Raw genomic sequence first — 24,428 nt, 5'->3', positions numbered from 1 at the left:
ATATATACCTAGAAGTGGGATTACTGAATCATATGGTAATTTTACTTTTAATAATATGAATAGTCTCCATACTGTTTTCCATACAAATTTATATCCCTATCACAGTGCATAAGTTCCCCATTTTCCCCAATATTTACCAAAATTTGTTAGTTTTAATTTTTTGGTAGTATATATTCTAATAGGTAGTAATATTGTGTTTTTCAGAGGTAAACAACAACATAATGAATTTGCCCTGAGTTTTTACATTGAGCACTTTTTAATGCTCCTGTTGGTCATTTATATAACTTTTTTGAAAAAAAAAGTCTATTGAGATCCTTTTGCTATTTTTTAATGATATATTTTTTTCTATTTGTATCTCTTGAATATTAACCTCTTTTCAGATATAAGATTTGTAAGTATTTTCTTCCATTCTGTGGATTGTGTTTTCATTCTCTCTCTCTCTCTCTCTTTTTTTTTTTTTTTGGCAATGCAGAAACTTTAGTTAATGTAATACCATTTATTTATTTTTGCTTCTTTTGCTTGTGTTTTTGGCCTGGTATCCAAAAACTATTGGCAAGACCAATGTCAAGGAGAATTTTTCCTATGTTTTCCTTTAGGAAATTTAGTTTCATGCATCACATTTAAGTCTTTGATCTATTTCAAGTTAAGATTTATGAGTGATATAAGCTTCCAGTTTCATGCTGGTTTATGTGACTATTCAGTTTTAAATATCATTTATTGAACAGACTATCTTTACCCATTATATATGTTGGCCCCTGTCAAATATTAGGTGACTGTATGAAAGGATTTATTTCTGGACTCTCAAATCTGTTCTACTTGTTTATTGGTCTGTTTTTATACCAGTATACTTTATTGTTTTGAGCATGAGGGCTTTGTAGTATTGTTTCAAATCAAGAAGTGTAATTTCACTTCTTCATTCTTTCTCAGAACTGCTTTAATTATTTGTCTTTTATGGTCTCATATAAATTCTAGGATTCTTTACTTACTTCTGTAAAAAAATAATATTGGATTTATTAAAAGATTTTTTATTTATTTATTTGACAGAGAGAGATGACAAGCAGGCAGAGAGGCAGGCAGAGAGAGAAGAGGTAGCAGCTTCCTGCTGAGCAGAGAGCCTGATGCAGGGCTCGATCCCAGGACCCTGGGATCATGACCTGAGCCGAAGGCAGTGGCTTAACCCACTGAGCCACCCAGGCACCCCTAACATTGGATTTTTGATAGGAATTGAATTTACAGATGGTTTTTGGTAGTATGGACATTTTAACAATGTTAATTCTTACCATTCATAAATATGAGCTATCTTTCCATTTATGTCTCCTTCAATTTCTTTATCAATGTCATAGATTATGGGGTACATATCTTTCATCTTCTTAGTTAAATCTTATCCTAAGTATTTCATTAGTTTTGATGCTATTGTGAATTAGATTGTTCTCTTTATTTTTTCAGATAGTTCATCATTAGAGTGTTAAAATGCTCGTCTTGTGCTTACTTTGGCAGCACATATACTAAAATTGGAATGATGCAGAGATTAGCTTGATCACTGAACAAGGATGACATGAAAAACTGGGAAGCATTCCATATTGGAAAAAAAAGCGAAACAAAACAAAATTCTTGTCTTTTATATATTGATCTTGTATTTGGCAGCTTTACTAAATTTGTTTATTCAAAATTTTTTGTGAATTTTTTAGGATTCTTTTACATGTAAGTTCATGTTATTAAAAAAAAGAAAATTTTACTTCTTCCTTTTTTTTTTGGAGTCTTTTATTTCTTTGTGTTCCTTGTTTCTCTGGTAGGACATCCAGTACTATGTCAAATGAGAGTAGTGAAAGTGGACACACTTGTCTTTGTTCTGATCTTTAAGGGGAAAATTTTCAATTTTTTTTGATTGAATATGAGATTAGCTCTGGGCTTGCAATATGTGCTTTTTCTTTAATGGATTTTTAAAACTATTTTTTAAAAATTTTTTATAAACATATAATGTGTTTTTATCCCTAGGGGCACAGGTCTGTGAATCTCCAGGTTTACCCATTTCACAGCACTCACCATCACTCACCATAGCACCTGCCCTCCCCAATGTCCATACCCCCACCATCCTCTCCCAACACACCTCCTCCCAGCAACCCTCAGTCTGTTTTGTGAGATTCAGTCTTTTATGGTTTGTCTCCCTCCCAATCCCATCTTCTTTTATTTTTCTTTTCGTACGCCTGAAACCGCCTATGTTGCATCTCCACTTCATCATATCAGGGAGATCATATGATAGTTGTCTTTCTCAGATTGATTTATTTCGCCAAGCATAATACCCTCTAGTTCCATCCACGTCATCACAAATAGCAGGATTTCATTTCCTTTGATGGCTGCATAGTATCCCATTGTACATATATACCACATCTTATTTATTGATTCATTTTTTGAAGGACATTTAGGTTCTTTCCATAGTTCAACTATTGTGGACATTGCTGCTATAAACATTTGGGTGCATGTGCCCCTTCAGAATGCCACGTTTGTATCTTTAGGGTATATACCCAGTACTACAATCACTGGGTCATAGGCTAGTTCTATTTTCACCTTTTTGAGGCACCTCCACGCTGTTTTCCAGAGTGGTTGCACCAGCTTGCATTCCCACGTACAGTGTAGGAGGGTTGCCCTTTCTCCACATCCTTGCCAGCATCTGTCATTGACTGACTTGTTCATTTTAGCCATTCTGAAAGGTGTGAGGTGGTATCTCATTCTGGTTTTGATTTGCATTTCCCTGATGCCGAGTGATGTGGAGCATTTTTTCATGTGTCTGTTGGCCATTTGGATGTATTCTTTGCAGAAATGTCTGTTCATGTCCTCTGTGCATTTCTTCATTGGATTATTTGTTCTTAGGGTGTTGAGTTTGATAAACTCTTTATAGATTTTGGATAGATAGTGGCCCTTTATCTGGTATGTCATTTGCAAATATCTTCTCCCAGATAACTTCTGACAGTCATCTTTTGGCTTTGTTAACTCTTTCCTTTGCTGTGCAAACAAAAGCTTTTTGATCTGATGAAATCCCAATAGTTCATTCTTGCCCTTGCTTCCCTTGCCTTTGGCGATGTTCCTAGGAAGAAGTTGCTGCTGCTGAGGTCAAAGAGGTTGCTACCTGTTCTCTCCTCAAGGATTTTGATGGATTCCTTTCTCACATTATGCTTCTTCATCCATTTCCAGTCTATTTTCATGTATGGTGTAAGGAAATGGTCCAACTTCATTTTTCTGCATGTGGCTCTTGAATTTTCCCAACACCATTTGTTGAAGAGGCTGTCTCTTTTCCATAGGACATTCCTTCCTGCTTTGTTGAAGATTAGTTGACCATAGAGTTGAGGGTGTATTTCTGGGCTCTCTATTCTGTTCCATTGATCTATGTCTGTTTTGGGGACAGTTCCCTACTATCTCGATGATGACAACTTTGTAATAGAGCTTGAAGTCTGGAATTGTGATGCCAACAACTTTGGCTTTCTTTTTCAATATTCCTCTAGCAATTCGAGGTATTTTTGTGGTTCCATATATATTTTAGGATGATTTGTCCCATTTCTTTGAAAAAAAGATGGATGGGATTTTGAAAGGGATTGCATTAAATGTGTAGATTGCTTTAGGTAGCATAGACATTTTCACAATATTTGTTCTTCCAATACAAGAGCATGGAACATTTTTCCATTTCTTTGTGTCTTCTTCAATTTCTTTCATGAGTACTTTAGAGTTTTCTGAGTATAGATTCTTTGTCTCTTTGGTTAGGTTTATTCCTAGGTATCTTAGGGTTTTGGGTGCAATTGTAAATGGGATTCACTCCTTAATTTCTATTTCTACAGTCTTGTTGGTATAAAAAAATGCAACCAATTTTTGTGCATTGATTTTATATCCTGACACTTTACAGAATTCCTATACAAGTTATAGCAGATTTGGAGTGGAGTCCTTCAAGTTTTCCACATACAGTGTCATATTGTCTGCAAACAGGGATAGTTTGACTTCTCTTTTGCCAATTTGGCAAAATTTTGATGCCTTAATTTCTTTTTGTTGTCTGATTGCTGAGGCTAGGACTTCTATTACGATGTTGAATAGCAGTGGTGATAACGGACATCCCTGCCGTGTTCCTGACCTCAGCGGAAAAGTATTCAGTTTTTCTCCATTGAAAATGATATTTGCAGTGGGTTTTTCATAGATGGCTTTGATAATATTGATAATATGTGCCCTCTATGCCTACACTTTGAAGAGTTTTAATCAGGAAGGGATACTGCACTTTGCCAAATGCTTTTTCAGCATCTATGGAGAGTATCATATGGTTCTTGTTCTTTATTTTATTAATGTGTTGTATCACATTGATTGATTTGCAGATGTTGAACCAACCTTGTAGCCCTGGAATAAATCCCAGTTGGTCGTGGTGAATAATCCTTTGAATGTACTGTTGAATCCTATTGGCTAGTATTTTGGTGAGAATTTTCGCATCTGTGTTCATCAAGGATATTGGTCTGTAGTTCTCTTTTTTGATGGGATCCTTGTCTGGTTTTGGGATCAAGGTGATGCTGGTGGCCTCAGAAAAAAAGAGTTTGGAAGTTTTCCTTCCATTTCTATTTTTTTGGAACAGTATCATGAGAATAGGAATTAATTCTTCTTTAAATGTTTGGCAGAATTCCCCTGGGAAGCCATCTGGACCGGGGCTTTTGTTTGTTTGGAGATTTTTTTTTAAAGATTTATTTATTTGACAGAGAGAAATCACAAGTATACAGAGAGGCAGCCAGAGAGAGAGAGAGGGAAGCAGGCTCCCTGCTGAGCAGAGAGCCCGACGTGGGACTCGATCCCAGAACCCTGAGATCATGACCCAATCCGAAGGCAGCAGCTTAATCCACTGAGCCACCCAGGCGCCCCTGGAGATTTTTGATGACTGTTTCAATCTACATACTGGTTATGGGTCTGTTCAGGTTTTCTATTTCTTCCTGGTTCAGTTGTGGTAGTTTATATGTCTCTAGGAATGTATCCATTTCTTCCAGATTGTTGAATTTGTTGGCGCAGAGTTGCTCATAGTATGTTCTTATAATTGTTTGTATTTCTTTGGTGTTGGTTGTGATCTCTCCTCTTTCATTCATGATTTTATTTATTTGGGTCCTTTCTCTTTCTTTATCAATCTTATTAATTCTTTCAAAGAACCAGCTCCTAGTTTCGTTGATTTGTTCTATTGTTTTTTTTTTTTTTTTTTTTGGTTTTTTGTGTTTTTTTGTTTGTTTCTATTTCATTGATTTCTTCTCTGATCTTTATTATTCCTCTTCTCCTGCTGGGTTTAGGCTTTCTTTGTTGTTCTTTCTCCGATTCCTTTAGGTGTAGGGTTATGTTGTGTATTTGAGATCTTTCTTGTTTCTTGAGAAAGGCTCGTACAGCTTTATATTTTCCTCTCAGGACTGCCTTTGCTGTATCCCACAGATTTTGAACACTTTTGTTTTCATTATCATTTGTTTCCATGAATTTTTTTCAATTCTTCTTTAATTTCCTGGTTGACCAATTCATTTTTTAGAAGGATGCTGTTTAGTCTCCATGTATTTGTGTTCTTTCCAAATTTCCTCTTGTGATTGAGTTCTAGTTTCAGAGCATTGTGGTCTGAGAATATGCAGGGGATGATCCCAATCTTTTGATAATGGTTGAGATCTGATTTATGGCCCAGGATGTGGTCTATTCTGGAGAATGTTCCATGTGCACTAGAGAAGAATGTGTATTCTGTTATTTTGGGATGGAATGTGTTGAATATACCTGTGATGTCCATCTTGTCCAGTGTGTCATTTAAGGCCTTTTTCCTTGTGGATCTGTTGCTTGGATGATCTGTCCATTTCAATGAGGGGAGTGTTAAATTCCCCTACTATTATTTTATTATTGTCGATGTGTTTCTTAGATTTTGTTATTAATTGGTTTATATAGTTGGTTGCTCCCATGTTAAGGACATAGATATTTAAAATTGTTAGGTCTTCTTGTTGGACAGACCCTTTGAGTATGATATAGTGTTCTTCCTCATCTCTTATTATAGTCTTTGGCTTAAAATCTAATTGATCTGATATAAGGATTGCCACCCCAGCTTTCTTCTGATGTCCATTAGCATGGTAAATTGTTTTCCACCCCCTCTCTTTAAATCTTTAGGTGTCTTCGGGTCTATGATGAGTTTCTTGGGCAGCATATTGACGGGTTTTGCTTTTTATCCATTCTGATACCCTGTGTCTTTTGATTGGTGCATTTAGGCCATTTACATTCAGGGTAACTATTGAGAGATATGAATTTAGTGGCATTGTATTGCCTATAATGTGACTGTTACTGTATATTGTTTCTGTTCCTTTCTGATCTACTACTTTTAGGCTCTCTCTTTGCTTAGAGGACCCCTTTCAATATTTCCTGGAGAGTTGGTTTGGTGTTTGCAAATTCTTTCAGCTTTTGTTTGTCCTGGTAGCTTTTTAATCTCTCCTTCTATTTTCAATGATAGCCTAGCTGGATATAGTATTCTTGGCTGCATGTTTTCCTCATTTAACACTGAATATATAATGCCAGTTCTTTCTGGCCTGCCAGGTCTCTGTGGATAAGTCTGCTGCCAATCTAATATTTTTACTGTTGTACAATACATACTTCTTTTCCCAGGCTGCTTTCAGGATTTTCTCTTTGTTGTTAACCGTTGTAAATTTTACTATCAGGTTACGGGGTGTGGACCTATTTTTATTGATTTTGAGGGTCATTCTTTGCATCTCCTGAATTTTGATGTTTTTTCCCTTTGCCATATTAAAGAAATTCTCTACAAAAATTCTCTCCAATATACTTTCTGCTCCCCTCTCTCTTTCTTCTTCTTCTGGGATCCCAATTATTCTAATGTTGTGTCGTCTTATGGTTTCACTTATCTCTCAAATTCTCTCCTCGTGGTCCAGTATTTGTTTGTCTCTCTTTTGCTCAGCTTCTTTATTCTCCATCATTTGGTCTTCTATATCACTAATTCTTTTGCCTCATTTATCCTAGCAGTAAGAACTTCCATTTTTTTTTTATAATTTTTTATTTTTTATAAACATATATTTTTATCCCCAGGGGTACAGGTCTGTGAATCACCAGGTTTATACACTTCACAGCACTCACCAAAGCACATACCCTCCTCAATGTCCATAATCCCACCCCCTTCTCCCAAACCCCCTACCCCAGCAACCCTCAGTTTGTTTTGTGAGTTTAAGAGTCACTTATGGTTTGTCTCCCTCCCAATCCCATCTTGTTTCATTGATTCTTCTCCTACCCACTTAAGCCCCCATGTTCCATCACCACTTCCTCATATCAGGGAGATCATATGATAGTTGTCTTTCTCTGCTTGACTTATTTCGCTAAGCATGATACGCTCTAGTTCCATCCATGTTGTCGCAAATGGCAAGATTTCATTTCTTTTGATGGCTGCATAGTATTCCATTGTGTATATATACCACATCTTCTTGATCCATTCATCTGTTGATGGACATCTAGGTTCTTTCCATAGTTTGGCTATTGTGGACATTGCTGCTATAAACATTCGGGTACACGTGCCCCTTTGGATCACTACGTTTGTATCTTTAGGGTAAATACCCAATAGTGCAATTGCTGGGTCATAGGGCAGTTCTATTTTCAACATTTTGAGGAACCTCCATGCTGTTTTCCAGAGAGGTTGCACCAGCTTGCATTCCCACCAACAGTGTAGGAGGGTTCCCCTTTCTCCGCATCCTCGCCAGCATCTGTCATTTCCTGACTTGTTGATTTTAGCCATTCTGACTGGTGTGAGGTGATATCGCATTGTGGTTTTGATTTGTATTTCCCTGATGCCGAGTGATATGGAGCACTTTTTCATGTGTCTGTTGGCCATCTGGATGTCTTCTTTACAGAAATGTCTGTTCATGTCCTCTGCCCATTTCTTGATTGGATTATTTGTTCTTTGGGTGTTGAGTTTGCTAAGTTCTTTATAGATTCTGGACACTAGTCCTTTATCTGATATGTCGTTTGCAAATATCTTCTCCCATTCTGTCAGTTGTCTTTTGATTTTGTTAACTGTTTCCTTTGCTGTGCAAAAGCTTTTGATCTTGATGAAATCCCAAGAGTTCATTTTTGCCCTTGCTTCCCTTGCCTTTGGCGTTGTTCCTAGGAAGATGTTGCTGCGGCTGAGGTCGAAGAGGTTGCTGCCTGTGTTCTCCTCAAGGATTTTGATGGATTCCTTTCGCACATTGAGGTCCTTCATCCATTTTGAGTCTATTTTTGTGTGTGGTGTAAGGAAATGGTCCAATTTCATTTTTCTGCATGTGGCTGTCCAATTTTCCCAGCACCATTTATTGAAGAGGCTGTCTTTTTTCCATTGGACATTCTTTCCTGCTTTGTCAAAGATGAGTTGACCATAGAGTTGAGGGTGTATTTCTGGGCTCTCTTTTCTGTTCCATTGATCTATGTGTCTGTTTTTGTGCCAGTACCATGCTGTCTTGATGATGACAGCTTTGTAATAGAGCTTGAAGTCCGGAATTGTGATGCCACCAATGTTGGCTTTCTTTTTCAATATCCCTTTGGCTATTCGAGGTCTTTTCTGGTTCCATATAAATTTTAGAATTATTTGTTCCATTTCTTTGAAAGAGATGGATGGCACTTTGATAGGAATTGCATTAAATGTGTAGATTGCTTTAGGTAACATAGACATTTTCACAATATTTATTCTTCCAATCCAGGAGCATGGAACATTTTTCCATTTCTTTGTGTCTTCCTCAATTTCATTCATGAGTACTTTATAGTTTTCTGAGTATAGATTCTGTGTCTCTTTGGTTAGGTTTATTCCTAGGTATCTTATGGTTTTGGGTGCAATTGTAAATGGGATTGACTCCTTAATTTCCCTTTCTTCTGTCTTGCTGTTGGTGTAGAGAAATGCAACTGATTTCTGTGCATTGATTTTATATCCTGACACTTTACTGAATTCCTGTATAAGTTCTAGCAGTTTTGGAGTGGAGTCTTTTGGGTTTTCCACATATAGTATCATATCATCTGCGAAGAGTGATAATTTGACTTCTTCTTTGCCGATTTGGATGCCTTTAATTTCCTTTTGTTGTCTGATTGCTGAGGCTAGGACCTCTAGTACTATGTTGAATAGCAGTGGTGATAATGGACATCCCTGCCGTGTTCCTGACCTTAGCGGAAAAGCTTTCAGTTTTTCTCCATTGAGAATGATATTTGCGGTGGGTTTTTCATAGATGGCTTTGATGATATTGAGGTATGTGCCCTCTATCCCTACACTTTGAAGAGTTTTGATCAGGAAGGGATGCTGTACTTTGTCAAATGCTTTTTCAGCATCTATTGAGAGTATCATGTGGTTCTTGTTCTTTCTTTTATTGATATGTTGTATCACATTGACTGATTTACGGATGTTGAACCAACCTTGCAGCCCTGGAATAAATCCCACTTGGTCGTGGTGAATCATCTTTTTAATGTACTGTTGAATCCTATTGGCTAGTATTTTGGTGAGTATTTTCGCATCTGTGTTCATCAAGGATATTGGTCTATAGCTCTCTTTTTTGATGGGATCCTTGCCTGGTTTTGGGATCAAGGTGATGCTGGCCTCATAAATTGAGTTTGGAAGTTTTCCTTCCATTTCTATTTTTTGGAACAGTTTTAGGAGAATAGGAATTAGTTCTTCTTTAAATGTTTGGTAGAATTCCCCCAGGAAGCCGTCTGGCCCTGGGCTTTTGTTTGTTTGGAGATTTTTGGTGACTGTTTCAATCTCCTTACTGGTTATGGGTCTGTTCAGGCTTTCTATTTCTTCCTGGTTCAGTTGTGGTAGTTTATATGTTTCTAGGAATGCATCCATTTCTTCCAGATTGTCGAATTTATTGCCGTAGAGTTGCTCATAGTATGTTCTTATAATAGTTTGTATTTCTTTGGTGTTAGTTGTGATCTCTCCTCTTTCATTCATGATTTTATTTATTTGGGTCCTTTCTCTTTTCTTTTTGATAAGTCAGGCCAGGGGTTTATCAATTTTATTAATTCTTTCAAAGATCCAGCTCCTACTTTCATTGATTTGTTCTATTGTTTTTTTGTTTCTATTTCATTGATTTCTGCTCTGATCTTTATGATTTCTCTTCTCCTGTTGGGCTTAGGGTTTCTTTCTTGTTCTTTCTCCAGCTCCTTTAGGTGTAGGGTTAGGTTGTGTACCGGAGAACTTTCTTGTTTCTTGAGAAAGGCTTGTACCGCTATATATTTTCCTCTCAGGACTGCCTTTGTTGTGTCCCACAGATTTTGAACCGTTGTATTTTCATTATCATTTGTTTCCATGATTTTTTTCAATTCTTCTTTAATTTCCCGGTTGACCCATTCATTCTTTAGAAGGATGCTGTTTAGTCTCCATGTATTTTGGTTCTTTTCAAACTTCCTTTTGTGGTTGAGTTCTAGCTTTAGAGCATTGTGGTCTGAAAATATGCAGGGAATGATCCCAATCTTTTGATACCGGTTGAGTCCTGATTTAGGACCGAGGATGTGATCTATTCTGGAGAATGTTCCATGTGCACTAGAGAAGAATGTGTATTCTGTTGCTTTGGGATGAAATGTTCTGAATATATCTGTGATGTCCATGTGGTCCAGTGTGTCGTTTAAGGCCTTTATTTCCTTGCTGATCTTTTGCTTGGATGATCTGTCCATTTCAGTGAGGGGAGTGTTAAAGTCCCCTACTATTATTGTATTATTGTTGATGTGTTTCTTTGATTTTGTTATTAATTGGTTTATATAGTTGGCTGCTCCCACGTTGGGGGCATAGATATTTAAAATTGTTAAATCTTCTTGTTGGACAGACCCTTTGAGTATGATATAGTGTCCTTCCTCATCTCTTATTATAGTCTTTGGCTTAAAATCTAATTGATCTGATATAAGGATTGCCACTCCTGCTTTCTTCTGATGTCCATTAGCATGGTAAATTCTTTTCCACCCCCTCACTTTAAATCTGGAGGTGTCTTCGGGCGTAAAATGTGTTTCTTGGAGGCAACATATAGATGGGTTTTGTTTTTTTATCCATTCTGATACTCTGTGTCTTTTGACAGGGGCATTTAGCCCATTAACATTCAGGGTAACTATTGAGAGATATGAATTTAGGGCCATTGTATTGCCTGTAAGGTGGCTGTTACTGTATATGGTCTCTGTTCCTTTCTGATCTACCACTTGTAGGCTCTCTCTTTGCTTAGAGGACCCCTTTCAAGATTTCCTGTAGAGCTGGTTTGGTGTTTGCAAATTCTTTCAGTTGTTGTTTGTCCTGGAAGCTTTTAATCTCTCCTTCTATTTTCAATGATAGCCTAGCTGGATATAGTATTCTGGGCTGCATGTTTTTCTCATTAATCCTCTGAAAATATCATGCCAGCTCTTTCTGGCCTGCCACGTCTCTGTGGATAAGTCAGCTGCCAATCTAATATTCTTACCATTGTATTTTACAGACTTCTTTTCCCGGGCTGCTTTCAGGATTTTCTCTTTGTCACTGAGACTTTTAAATTTTACTATTAGGTGACGGGGTGTGGGCCTATTCTTATTGATTTTGAGGGGCGTTCTCTGAACCTCCTGAATTTTGATGCTCGTTCCCTTTGCCATATTGGGGAAATTCTCCCCAATAATTCTCTCTAGTATACCTTCTGCTCCCCCCTCTCTTTCTTCTTCTTCTGGAATCCCAATTATTCTAATGTTGTTTCATCTTATGGTGTCACTTATCTCTCGAATTCTCCCCTCGTGGTCCAGTAGCTGTTTGTCCCTCTTTTGCTCAGCTTCTTTATTCTCTGTCATTTGGTCTTCTATATCACTAATTCTTTCTTCTGCCTCATTTATCCTAGCAGTGAGAGCCTCCATTTTTTATTGCACCTCATTAATAGCTTTTTTGATTTCAACTTGCTTAGATTTTAGTTCTTTTATTTCTCCAGAAAGGGCTTTTATATCTCTCGAGAGGGTTTCTCTCATATCTTCCATGCCTTTTTCGAGCCTGGCTAGAACCTTGAGAATTGTCATTCTGAACTCTAGATCTGACATATTACCAATGTCTGTATTGATTAGGTCCCTAGCCTTTGGTACTGCCTCTTGTTCTTTTTTTTCTGTTGAATTTTTCCGTCTTGTCATTTTGTCCAGGTAAGAGTATATGAAGGGGCGAGTAAAATACTAAAAGGGTGGCAACAACCCCAGGAAAATATGCTTTAACCAAATTAGAAGAGATCCAAAATCATGAGGGGGGAGAAAGGGGATAAAAAGAGGTTCAAAAAGGAAGAAAGAAAAAAAAAGAAAAAAGAGAAAAAAGAAAAGAAAAGAATTTAAAAATAAGAAAACACCTTTCAGAAAGTGGTTGTTTTTCTGCTTCCAGAATTGCTGTTCTTCTTCTCTTCGATCTGCCGATGGATTTTCAGGTGTTTGCAATCTTTAGATAAGCTATCTAGCTGATCTCCGGCTAGCTGAAATAGTCTCAGCCTGCTACTTCTCCGTCATCTTGACTCCTCCCCCAGAACTTCCATTTTTTATTGCACCTCATTAATAGCTCTTTTGATTTCAACTTGGTTAGATTTTAGTTCTTTTATTTCTCCAGAAAGGGCTTTTATCTCTCTGGAGAGGGTTTCTCTAATAACTTCCATGCCTTTTTCGAGCCCAGCTAGAACCTTGAGAGTTGTCATTCTAAACTCTAGTTCTGTCATATTACCAATGTCTGTTTTGATTAGGTCCCTAGCCTTTGGTACTGCCTCCTGTTCGTTTTTTTGTGGTGAGTTTTTCCACCTTGTTATTTTGAGCAGATAAGAATATGTAAAGGAGCAAATAAAATGCTAAAAGAGTGGTAAAGACCCCAGGAAAATGTGCTTCAACCAAATCAGAAGAGACCCAAGTTGTGGGAGAACGAAAGGGGATAAAAAAGAAGTTCAAGGGGGGAAAAAGGTTTTAAAAAAATGAAAACAAGGAAAAAGTATTAAAAAAGAAAATATATATATATATACTAGACTTGTGACTAGAACAGGGTCACTCACTTAATTTTGGGAGTTTTTGGGTCTCTTAGAAGAAACTACCTCCCAAGATTTTAAAGGATGAAAAACATATAAGGGTAGGCACAGTGAAGGGATGGAATAAACCTATAAAAATGAGAAAAAAAGGGATGCCTGGGTGGCTCAGTTGGTTAAGCAACTACCTTCAGCTCAGGTCATGATCTCAGCGTCCTGGGATCGAGTCCCACACCGGGCTCCTTTCTCGGCAGGGAGCCTGCTTCTCCCTCTGCCTCTGCCTGCCTTCCTGTCTGCCTGTGCTCACTCTCTCCCCCCCTCTGATAAATAAATAAAATCTTAAAAAAATGAGAAAAAAATTTAATTTCTAAAAAATAAGTTGATAGAGCAAGTTGGTTGGGACAATAAAGAAAAATAACCTGGAGAGAATTTGCACAGGCTGGACACTAGAACAATCTTGGAGCTAGATTTAGGGTATATTTTGTTCTATTAGGAGAAGTTATACCCCATATTTTTTAGAAGAAAAAACCCTATGTGTAAAAAAATATATAGTTAGGTACAATGGAGGATAAATTATGACTATAATAATGAAGGTTTAAAATAGATTATTATTTTTTGTAAGGTATTTTAAAAATAAACTAGTTTAAAAAATCATTAAAAGAGGAAAGGGTAAAAGTTAAAAAAATTAGCAGAAGAAAAAAGAAAAAAAATATAACTGCAAGACTAATGAATCATTGGGAGAAAGCCACGAACTCCTTGTTCTGCATTCTCCTCCTCTGGAATTCCACTGTTCTCCTTACTAAGTGAAGTTGATCTTGGCTGGGTTTCTTGTTGGTCTTCTGGGGAAGGGGCCTGTTGTACTGATTCTCAAGTGTCTTTGCCCGAGATGGATTTGTCCTGCCCTTACCTGGGGTAAGGCTAAGTAATCCGGGAGCTTTTGTTCCCTGGAGGCTTTCCGTAGAGTTCTGGATGATGGAATAATGGCGGTCTCACAATCCTGCCCAGAGGAGTGGAGAGCTCAGGGCCCCACTCCTCAGTGCACACTTAGAGAAAGGTGCTTAATCACTCCCATCTTCCCGGCCTCTGGCCATGCTTGGAGAAAAGCGCTCTGTCACTCGTACTTGGAGAAAAGTCCTTGGTCATTCTCATCTCCCTGGCCTCTGGCCATGCTTGGAGAAAAGAGCTCAATTACTCCCGTCTCCCTGGCCCTTGGCTGTGCTCCAAGCTCATCCTGCCTATGCCTGGTTCAAAGTAACCCTGGGTTGAGAGCTCACTCCTCAGCTTTGTCTCTGTAGCCGGCTTCCCCACTCTAATACCTGTGAGTTCTGTGACACTCAGATAACCCTGGTCCTTCTGTGACCCTGAGGGACCTGGGACTATGCTGACCCCTCTTGGGCTTCACTCTGGATTAGCCTCTGGGGTGATATCCCTCAGTGGATCAAACTTTTAAAGAGTCCTGATTTTGTGCTCCATTGCTCCACCGCTTGCCAGGAGCTGCCCCCCCCCCCACGGTCTACCTTCCTGTTCTTCGGGTTCACTTTTCTGCCAGTTCTACCTTTCAGAAAGTGATCAATTTTCTGTTTCTAGAATTGTTGCTCTCCTTCTCTTTGATCTCCCATTGGATTTGTAGGTGTTTACAATGGTTAGATAAGCTATCTAGCTGATCTTCTGCTACCTGATGTCGTCTCAGCCTGCTACTTCTCCGCCATCTTGAATCCTTCCACGGAATATGTGGTTTTTATTATGTTGATGTGTATTCTTTCTGTACCCAGTTTGGTGAGTATTTTTATTATGAAAGGGTGTTGAATTTTGTCAAATGCCTTTTCTGCATATATTGAGTTGATCATATGAGTTTTTATTGATCATTCTATTAATATAATGCATCACAGTTTTGTAGCATTTTGTAGAGAATTTTTACATTTTTATTTATCAGGGATATTATCCAGTAGTTCTTTTTGTTGCTGCTTTGGTTTTTTTGTTTGTTTGTTTGTTTTTGTTTTGTTTTGTTTTGCTTTTGTAGTGCTCCTGTCTGGTTTTGATATCAAGATAATGCTGGCTTGTAAAATGTGCCTCAGAGTATTTCAACCTCTTCAACTTTTTGGGAAAGGTTTAAAAAGTATTTGTATTTTTTGCCTTAAAATGTTTGGTAGAATTCACTGTGGAAATCATCTGATTCTGGACTTTTATTTGTTAGTAGGTTTTTATTACGGATTCAATCTCCTTACCCCTTATTGGTCTGTTCACATTTTTTATGTCCTTATGATTCAGTCTTGATAGGTTGTATGTGCCTAGGAATTTGTCCATTTCCTCTAGGCTTTTGATTCGCTGGCATTTAACTGTCTTTTATCCTTTATATTTCTATGGTATCTGTTATAATGTCTCCTTTTTCATTTCTGATTTTATTGAGTCTTCTCTCTTTTTCTGAGTTAGTCTAGCTACCAAGTTTAATTTTATTTACCATTTAAAAAAAACTTTCTAGATTTTTAATTCTATATTTCATTTATATTTGCCCTAATTTTTATTTTTTCCTTCCTTTTGCTACTTTTAAGTTTACTTTGTTCTTTTTGTAGTTTTTTTGAGCTGTTATAATAAGTTCTTTATTTGAAATCTTTTTTATATACATTTATAGCTATAAAATTTCCTTTTATAACTGCTTTGCTGCTTCTCATAATGTTTTGGTATATATTTTTTTTATTTTCCTCAAGATGTATTTTTTATTCCCACTTTGTCTTCTTTTCTTGATTTTTTGTTTGTTTAAAAATGTGTATGTCTGTGTTTTGTAAATTTTCCAAATTTCCTTCTGTATTGATTTCTAGTTTCATATTATTTTGGCTGGAAATATACTCGATATGCTTTCTATATTATTGATTTTGTGGGGACTCTTGTTTTGTGGTTTAAAATGTAATCTATCCTAGAAAATTTTCCACGTGTGTTTGAGAAGAATATTTATTATGATACTATTGGATGGAATATCCTGTAAATATGTTAGGTTCATTTGACATAGTTCTTGTTTGTTTGTTTGTTTTGTTTGTTTGTTTGAGAGAGAGCAGGGCAGAGAGAATGAGCAAGGTGTAAGGGCAGAGACAGAGTGAGAAGACCCCCTCCTGAGCAGGGAGCCCAATGTGGGACTCTATCTCAGGACCCTGGGATCACGACCTGAGCCAAAGGCAAAGGCTTAACTGACTGAGCCACCCAGTTGTCCAGGCATAGTGTTTAAATTCACTATTTTCTTATTGATTTTCTGTCTGGATGATCTATCCATAGGTAAGAGTGGGGTATTATTGTCCCCAGATATTATTGTATTGCTATTTATTTCTCCTTTTTGTTTTGTTAGTATTTGTTTTATATATTTATGTGGCTCAATATTAGGTACATGATATTTACAATTACTGTATTGATGAATTGATGACACTTTTCTTATTGTATAATGACCTTCTTTGACTCCTGTGGTGATTTTTAGCTTATATAAACCCTATTTTGTCTGTTATAGTTATTGCCACCCTTGTTTTCTTTTGTTATCATTAGCTTGGAATATCTTTTTCCATCCCTTTACTCTCTGCCCATGTGTGTCCTTAAAGCTAAAGTGATTCTTTTATAGGCAACATATTGTTGGATCTTGTGTTTTTTGTTTGTTTTTTTAAGCTATTCTAGCCTATGTCTTCCAACTGATGATTCCATTCACTTACAGTTAAAGTAATTATGGATAGGTAAGGACTTAACTATTGCCTTTCATTCTTTTTATATTTCATGATTTATTTAAATTTTAGTTAATATATAGTGTAATATTAGTTTCAGGAGTAGAATTTAGTAATTCACCATTTACATATAACAGTCAATGCTCATCACAAGTGACCTCCTAATAATTATTACTGACAGCCCATTCCCCTGCCCATCTCCCCTCCAGAAACAGTTTGTTACTTATAGTTAAGTGTATTATGGTTTGCCTTCCCCTCCTTTTAAAAAATATATTTTTTTCTTTCCCCAGTGTTTATCTGTTTTGTTTCTCTTTTGTAGATGCTCTGCTCTTTATTTCCTGTCTTGTTCTCTTTGTTTGTAATCTGATGACTTTTTGTGGCAGTATGTTTTAACTTCTTTATCAAAATCTTTTGTGTATCTACTACATATTTTTATATTTGCCATTAAGCTTTTATAAAAGACGTTAGTTATAACATTCCATTTTATGTTGAAAACAACTGAACTTCAATAGTGTACAGAAAAATTATACTTCTCCTATAACAATAGGTTATTGATGTTTTTACATTTTAGATCATTTTTATATTGTACTTTCAATAACAAATGATTGCAGTTATAGTTATTTTTAATAGGCTTGTTTTTTTTAACTTTTAAACTAGACTAGTAAATGATTTATATATCACCATTACAATATTAGAGAATCTGGTTTTGACTATACATTTACCTTTTGCAATAAATAAGGAGCCATCCATGCATCCATGTTGCCATCTTGATGACATCACCATCCCCAAATCGCCAGTAAGTGTTACTTTATATTTATCTTTTTTTTTAAGATTTTATTTGTTTATTTGACAGAGAGAGAGAGAGAGCTCAAGTTGGCAGAGTGGCAGGCAGAGGAAGATCAAGAGGCAGGCTTATTACCCAGCAGTGAGCCCGATGCAGGTCTTAATCCCAGGACCCTGGGATCATGACCTGAGCCAAAGGCAGCTGCTTAACCGATTGAGTCGCCCAGGGAGCCCTAAATTTTACTTTAGTTAATATACGACTATTTTTTATTTCTACTAATAGACATATCAATTTTATTGCTTTTAATATTAAGGTCTTCTCCTTAACATCATCAATTTTATAAGTGTGGTGGTAAGTATGTAATTCATGTATGTGGTGGTATGTAAGTAATTCAAATATGAATTTTAAACTCTAGATCATATGCTCCATTGTGGCAGATATTTGTCTTATTCATCCCACCCACAAAAAATTAGTACTAAATAGGTCTTTGTTGATTTACTGAATGAATTAAGTGTTCTGACACTAACATAGCTGACCAAACCAGAGATAAAGGAGAAAATATAATGATTGTCAAATGGGTGAACCTGAGATAAAAAGACACCTTTAGCTTAGTTAGTTTGATATACACTCTGGATAACATTCCAATTTTGCATGGATTTTTGGAAAGCAAACAACTCCTCTCCTAAATAATAAATTTATTAATTGCCTTCCTTATGAGTCCTGACAGCAGTCAGCTTTGTGGGTTTCTGATTCCATTCCAAGAGGTTGAATTTCTGTTTGATTTATGTAATAGGCAACAGTGTCATGAGGAAAGAATTGTAGGATAAAATTTCTTCAAGACGGGAACACAGATGGCTGCCTATGGACTGTGAGGTGGGTGTTAATGAAAATGCATTGAGCAGTAAGGGAAGGGCAGCTCACAACCATAGGAAAGGTGCCCTGTGTTTTTGTTTTGTTTTGTTTTACAAACAGATACCATTAGCCCTCTCCATGGAAATTTTCAAATTTACTTTGCTCTAACAACCACAAATACTTAGGACATTATGAACACAATATGGGCATTAAAGGATAAAAATAAACAAAAATTTAAGTAAATGTTAAGTGTTTGTCATTATTTCAGCCATGTTTTTCTATGCTTAACTGCTCAAAAAAATTACACAGGTTTCTAAATATTATACCAGGCTGTTAAACTAATGCAAAGGGTTTTACGGAATTTTCTATAACACCATCTCGATTTTCTACATTGGCTGTCACTCCTGAAAATTCTCAGTTTATAAATGTGCATATATTTACTATAATAATACTCACTGGTTATTTACCTGGTTTATTAGTGTATTTTGATCCTTTCTAATTGTTCACTTTCTTCCATGTTTCCTCCTTATTTCTACAAATGTCAATCCATCACATGTTATGTAAAGTGAAACAAAGAGGAACAGCTGTTAGTAGAAAGGATTAACAGAGGTGCTTTGATGTTACTCTGTGAGGTATTTCCATATCATCATTTTAATATATTTCAGGAATACAGCATAGTTGTTATGCCTTAATTAAACCTTCATTAAGTCTTTATATATATACTTTTTCCTAACTCACAAGTCCTCCCTTCATGTCCCATTCAAAACCCACTCATTTTATGGAATAATTGTTTTATATTCCCAGTACAATCTTCATTTAACTTATTGCTCTGGTGTGCTCCTTTGGCAGCACATATGTTAACTTATTGTTCTGGGTATACAAAAAGATAGGAATGGAATATTTTGTAATATGATATTTTGTCATTTCTACACTACAGCGTCTGTGTAAGCATTCTTTGATCAGAGACCTAAGGAGGAGGTCCAAATTGAAGAAAAACAAATAGAAAAAAAGATAATGTTCTCAGTCCTTTCTTGTAGTTTCATTTGCAGGAACCACAAAGGCAAAGACATTAAAATGTTTTTTTCTTATTTTTTAAAATTAATTTTAAGTTTTTTATTGGATTATGCTCCCTTAAACTCATCTGATACCATGAATAGAAAATCAAAGCAATCCACCAAACCTTCTTTCATGATGTTGCCTTTAAACACGTTGCCTTTAAAAATTTTACAGTCTCATCTGTAGAGTAGATGAACCTTGACTCAAAAGTGTCATCATAGGCTGTGGTGACACTTGTCTTGCCACCCGCCCGCTGTTCCTGCCATGGCAGGCTCTCCTGCTTCACGACCGTTTCCCGACAACAAGGCCAATGGCTCCTCTTCTCCCAGGGCGGCATTGCTGCGCCTTTCCCAGACATGTTCCTGGGGAGCACAGTGACAGACGTGTGCCTTTCTTTAAGGCTGTTTCCACAGGCGCAACCACGCTTCTCTCTCAGGCAGAGGGGATGACCAGGCTAAGAGGATTTCGCTCCAAACGGGTTTCTCCCACCATGCTTCGGAGACTATGTTCAGGCAAGCGGCATCAGCATCCCATAGAACTGACACGGATTTCCCAACGAATGCTGTGCTTTCCCAGAGGGGATGCACGTACAAAGAGGCTTTTGCTCTATGCGGGTTTCTCCCACCGTGCTGTGAATACTAGGTTAAGGCAAGCAGCGACAGCAGCCCACAGAACCGACTCTGATTTCCCAGCGCCTGCTCTGCTTTTGCAGAGGTTTTGGGCTAGGCGCGAACTGCACTTCGCCTCTGCTTCCTCAGCAAGGCTTTGGGCGTTAGCTCTGTCGCTTAAGAGAAAAAGCTGCAGGAGAGCTGGTGCCTCTTGGGCCTTGATTTCCTGGGCTCCATGTTCCCGCCCTGGGTTCACACTGCCAGGCCAAACTAAGCAGAGCCACAACCCTGCAGCAGCATGTGTGGCCTAGGATTGCACTCTCTGCACACTACCGTCTCCTGGTGACTTGGCCTTTTGATCTGGCGCGCAGGCAGACTCGGGGACTAGGCCAGTGCCTTCCACCAGGAAAGGAGAGGAAAGATCCCTGAACACCGCCCATGCACTGGGATGGGGAGATGTGGGGGACTGTCCCCCACTCCTTCCCCAGAAACCCTGTGCCTCCGCGAACGCTGCCACATCTTGGAGGAAGAAGGCCTGTGACTGCCTGTTTCTCCAGGGAACTGTTTCTGTGAGTTCCGGGTATTGCGCCTGGTGGCAAACCCAAGTCTGCCCTAGGGACTGGTGGCCAAGGAGATGCTGTCCCCTTGGGACCAGAGGCACCAGACAGGCCTGCCTTCTGCCCAGACTCCTTCCTCAGAGAGGATCACGTGCGCCTGCCCTAGTCGTCCCCTCGTGTCTCAGCATCCAGGCTTCATTTTATCCGCACAGGGAGCGGGTGACACTTGTCTTGCCACCTGCCTGCTGTTCCTGCCATGGCAGTCTCTCCTGCTTCACCACCGTTTCCCGACAGCAAAGCCAACGGCTCCTTCTCTTATCCGGGGGCGGCGTGCTGCGACTTATGCAGACATGCTTCTGGGCAGCGCGGTAACAGACGTGTCCCTTTCCTTAAAGCTGTTTCGAAAGGCGCTCTCTCAGGCAGAGGAGGATGACTGGGCAAAGAGTATTTCGTTCAATGCGGGTTTATTTCAACGAGCTGTGGAGACTAGCCCAGGCAAGCAGCAGCAGCATCCCCAAACCCAACTATGATTTCCCAACGAATGCTGTGCTTTCCCAGATGAGATGCCCAAAGAGCCTTTCGCTGTATACGGGTTTCTCCCACTGTGAGACTGGGCTCCGGCAACTAACAGCAGCAGCCCACAGTACAGACTCTGATTTCTCAGTGAATGCTGTGCTTTCCCAGTTTAGAGAGGAGGCGACAGGATCCCTGCACAAGGCCCGTGCACTGGGATGGGGAACTATGGGGGACTGCCTCCACTCCTTCCCCGGCACACCCCCTACCACCCGCATCGCTGCCAAATCTTGGTGGAAGACGGCATCTGACTGCCCATTTCTCCATGTGGTTGTTTCTGCGAGTCAGGGTATGGCACCTGGTGGCAAGCCCAAGTCTGCCCTTGGGACAGGTGGCCAAGGAGATGCTGTCCCCTCTGGACCAGAGGCACAGGACAGGCCTGCCTTCGGCCCAGACTCCTTCCTCAGAGTGGAGCAAGCGCCCCTGCCCTAGTCATCCCCTCATGTCTCCTTAGCAGCCAGGCTTCCATCTCTCCGCAGGAGCGGGCGACACTTGTCATGCCACCGACCTGTTGTTCATGCCAAGCGTTTCCCGACCCCAAGGCCAACGGCTCCTCTTCTCCGGGGGCGGCGTGTTGCGCGTTCCCCACAGTTGCTCCTGGGAGCGCAGTGACAGACGAGTGCAACCACGCTTCTCTCTCAGGCAGAGGGGATGCCCAGGCAAAGAGGATTTCGCTCCATGCGGGTATCTTCCACCATGCTGTGGAGACTAGCTTAGGCATTCAGCTGCAGCATCACACACATCCGATTCTGATTTCCCAACGAATGCTGTGCTTTCCCTGAAGAGATGCCCGGATAAAGAGGCTTTCGCTGTATGCGGGTTTCTTCAACCGCGAGACTGGGCTTAGGCAAGCAGCAGAAAAGTCCGCAGAACCGACTCTGATTTCCCAGCGACTGCTATGCTTTCGCAGAGGTTTTCAGCTTGGCGCGAACCGCATTCGCTGCTGCTTCCTCAGCAAGGCTTTTGTCGTTCGCTCTGTTGCGAGAGGGAAAAAGAGCCGCGGTATTGCTTGTGCCTTTTGGGCCTGCTTTCCCGGGCTCCAAGTTCTTGCCTGGGGTTCACATTGCTAAGCCGAACTAAGCAAACGCAGTCGCAACCCTGCGGCAACATGCGTGGCCTAGGATGGCACTCTATGCACACTACCAACTCCCGGTATAGGCAACAATTGGCCTTTGGCAGTGGACCTCAGGTGGACTCGCGAACTAGGTCAGTGCCTTCCTCACAGGAGAGGAGAGGCGACAGGATACCTGAACACCGCCCGTTACTAAATGGGGAGCATTCGGGGATTGTTGCCACTCCTTTCCCGGCACACCCCCAGCCACCGACAACGCTGTCACATCTTGGAGGAAGATGGCATCTGACTGCACGTTTCTCGAGGGAGCTGTTCCTGTGAGTTCAGGGTATGGTGCCTGGTAGCAAGCCCAAGTCTGCCCTACGTACAGTTGTCCTAGGAGTTGCTGTGCCCTTGGGACCAGAGGCACAGGACAGGCCTGCCCTAATCATCCCTTCATGTCTCCTTAGCAGCCAGGCTTCATCTCCGCACAGGGAGCGGGTGACATTTGTCTTGCTACCGGCCTGCTGTTCCTGCAAGGGCAGGCTCTCCTGCTTCCCGACCGTTTCCCGACCACAAGGCCAACGGCTCCTTAGCTTCTCTGGGGGCTGCTTGCTGCGCCATCCCCACATTTGGCTTTTCTCTCAAGCACAGGGGATGCTCGTGCAAAGGGTATTTCGCTCCATGCTGTTATCTTCCACTGTGCTGCGGAGACTAGTTCAGACAAGCAGCAGCATCCACAAACACAACTCTCTGATTTCCCAACAAATGTTTTGCGTTCCCAGGGGAAATGCCCAGGCAAAGAGGATTTCGCTCCATGCGGGTTTCTTCCACCATGCTGCGTAGTGTAGCACAGGCATTCAGCTGCAACATCACTAAACATCCGATTCTGATTTCTCAACGAATGCTGTGCTTTCCCAGAGGAGATGCCCGGCAAAGAGGCTTTCGCTGTATGCGGGTTACTCCCAATGCGAAACTGGGCTCAGAAAAGCAGCAGCAGCAGCCCGCAGAACATTTATCAGCAAATGCTGTGCTTTCCTAGAGGCTTTGGCTTGGAGGAAACAGCTTTCGCCGCTGCTTCCTCAGCAAGGCTTCAGTCGTGTCAGGGAAGAAGAGCTGCGGGAGAGCAGGTGCCTCTTGGGCCTTGCTTTCCTGGGCTCCATGTTCGCGTCCTGGGTTCACCCTGCCAGGCCGAACTAAGCAGACACAGCCACAACCCTGCAGTAGCGTGTGTAGCCTAGGATGGCACCCTATGTACACTACCATCTCTGGCGCTCAGGCGGACTCGCTGACTAGGACAGTGCTTTCCCCACAGGAAAGGAGAGGTGACTGGTTCCCTGCACACCGCCTGTACACTGAAAAGGGAGCTTTGGGGACTTTCCCCACCCCTTTTCCTTAAACGCCGTGCCTCCTCCAAGCTTCCACATCCTGGAGGAAGACGGCATCTGACTCCCCGTTATTTCAGGGAGCTGTTTCTGCGAGTTCAGCGAAGGCGCCTGGTGGCTAAGGCATGTCTGCCCCAGGGACAGGTGGCCAAGGAGCTGCTGTCTCCTTGGGCCGACGCTCAGGAAGGCATGTTTTCTGCCCAGACTCCTTCCTAAGAGTGGAGCACGCGCCCTGCCCTACTCATCCCCTCCTCTCTCCGTAGCAGCCAGGCTTCCATCTCTCTGCACAGGGAGCGGGTGACACTTGTATTGCCACCGGCCGCTGTGCCTGCCAGGGCTGGCTCTCTTAGTTTGCAACCTTTTCCAGACCCGAAGGCAAACGGCTCCTGCTCTTCTCCTTGGGCAGCGTGCTGCACGTTCCACAGACATGCTCCTGGGGAGCGCAGTTAAAGACGTGTCCCTTTCCTTAAGGCTCTTTCCACAGGCGCAACCGCGCTTCTCTCTCAGGCAGAGGGGATGCCCAGGCAAAGAGGATTTCGCTCCATGCGGTTTTATTACACCGTGCTGAGGAGACCAGCTCAGGCATTCCGCTGCAGCATCACACACATCCGATTCTGATTTCCCAACGAATGTTGTGCTTTCCCAGAGGAGAAGCCCGGATAAAGAGGCGTTCGCTGTATGCGGGTTTCTCCAACCGCGAGACTGGGCTCAGGCAAGCGGCAGAAGAGCCTGCAGAACCGACTCTGATTTCCCAGCGACTGCTATACTTTCGCAGAGGTTTTCAGCTTGGCCTGAAACGCACTTCGCTGCTGCTTCCTCAGCAAGGCTTTGGTCATTTGCTCTGTCGTGGCAGGGAAGAAGAGCAGCGGGAAAGCTGGTGCTTCCTGGGCCTTGCTTTTCAGGGCTCC

At 40.6% G+C, this 24,428-nt stretch overlaps 1 non-coding gene across 1 annotated transcript; it reads left to right on the top strand.

The window, feature by feature from the left end:
• The first annotated feature begins 1,481 nt into the window (after positions 1-1,481).
• Positions 1,482-1,585, top strand: LOC131828362 (U6 spliceosomal RNA). The gene has a single exon (XR_009352378.1). It is a non-coding gene; the product is annotated as a U6 spliceosomal RNA (small nuclear RNA).
• Positions 1,586-24,428: the final 22,843 nt, after the last annotated feature.

Source organism: Mustela lutreola, chromosome 3 (genome assembly GCF_030435805.1).
Source record: "Mustela lutreola isolate mMusLut2 chromosome 3, mMusLut2.pri, whole genome shotgun sequence".
NCBI classification, from domain to species: domain Eukaryota; kingdom Metazoa; phylum Chordata; class Mammalia; order Carnivora; family Mustelidae; genus Mustela; species Mustela lutreola.
Note: the sequence above shows the minus strand (reverse complement) of the source record. Positions and strands in the feature narration are given on the sequence as shown.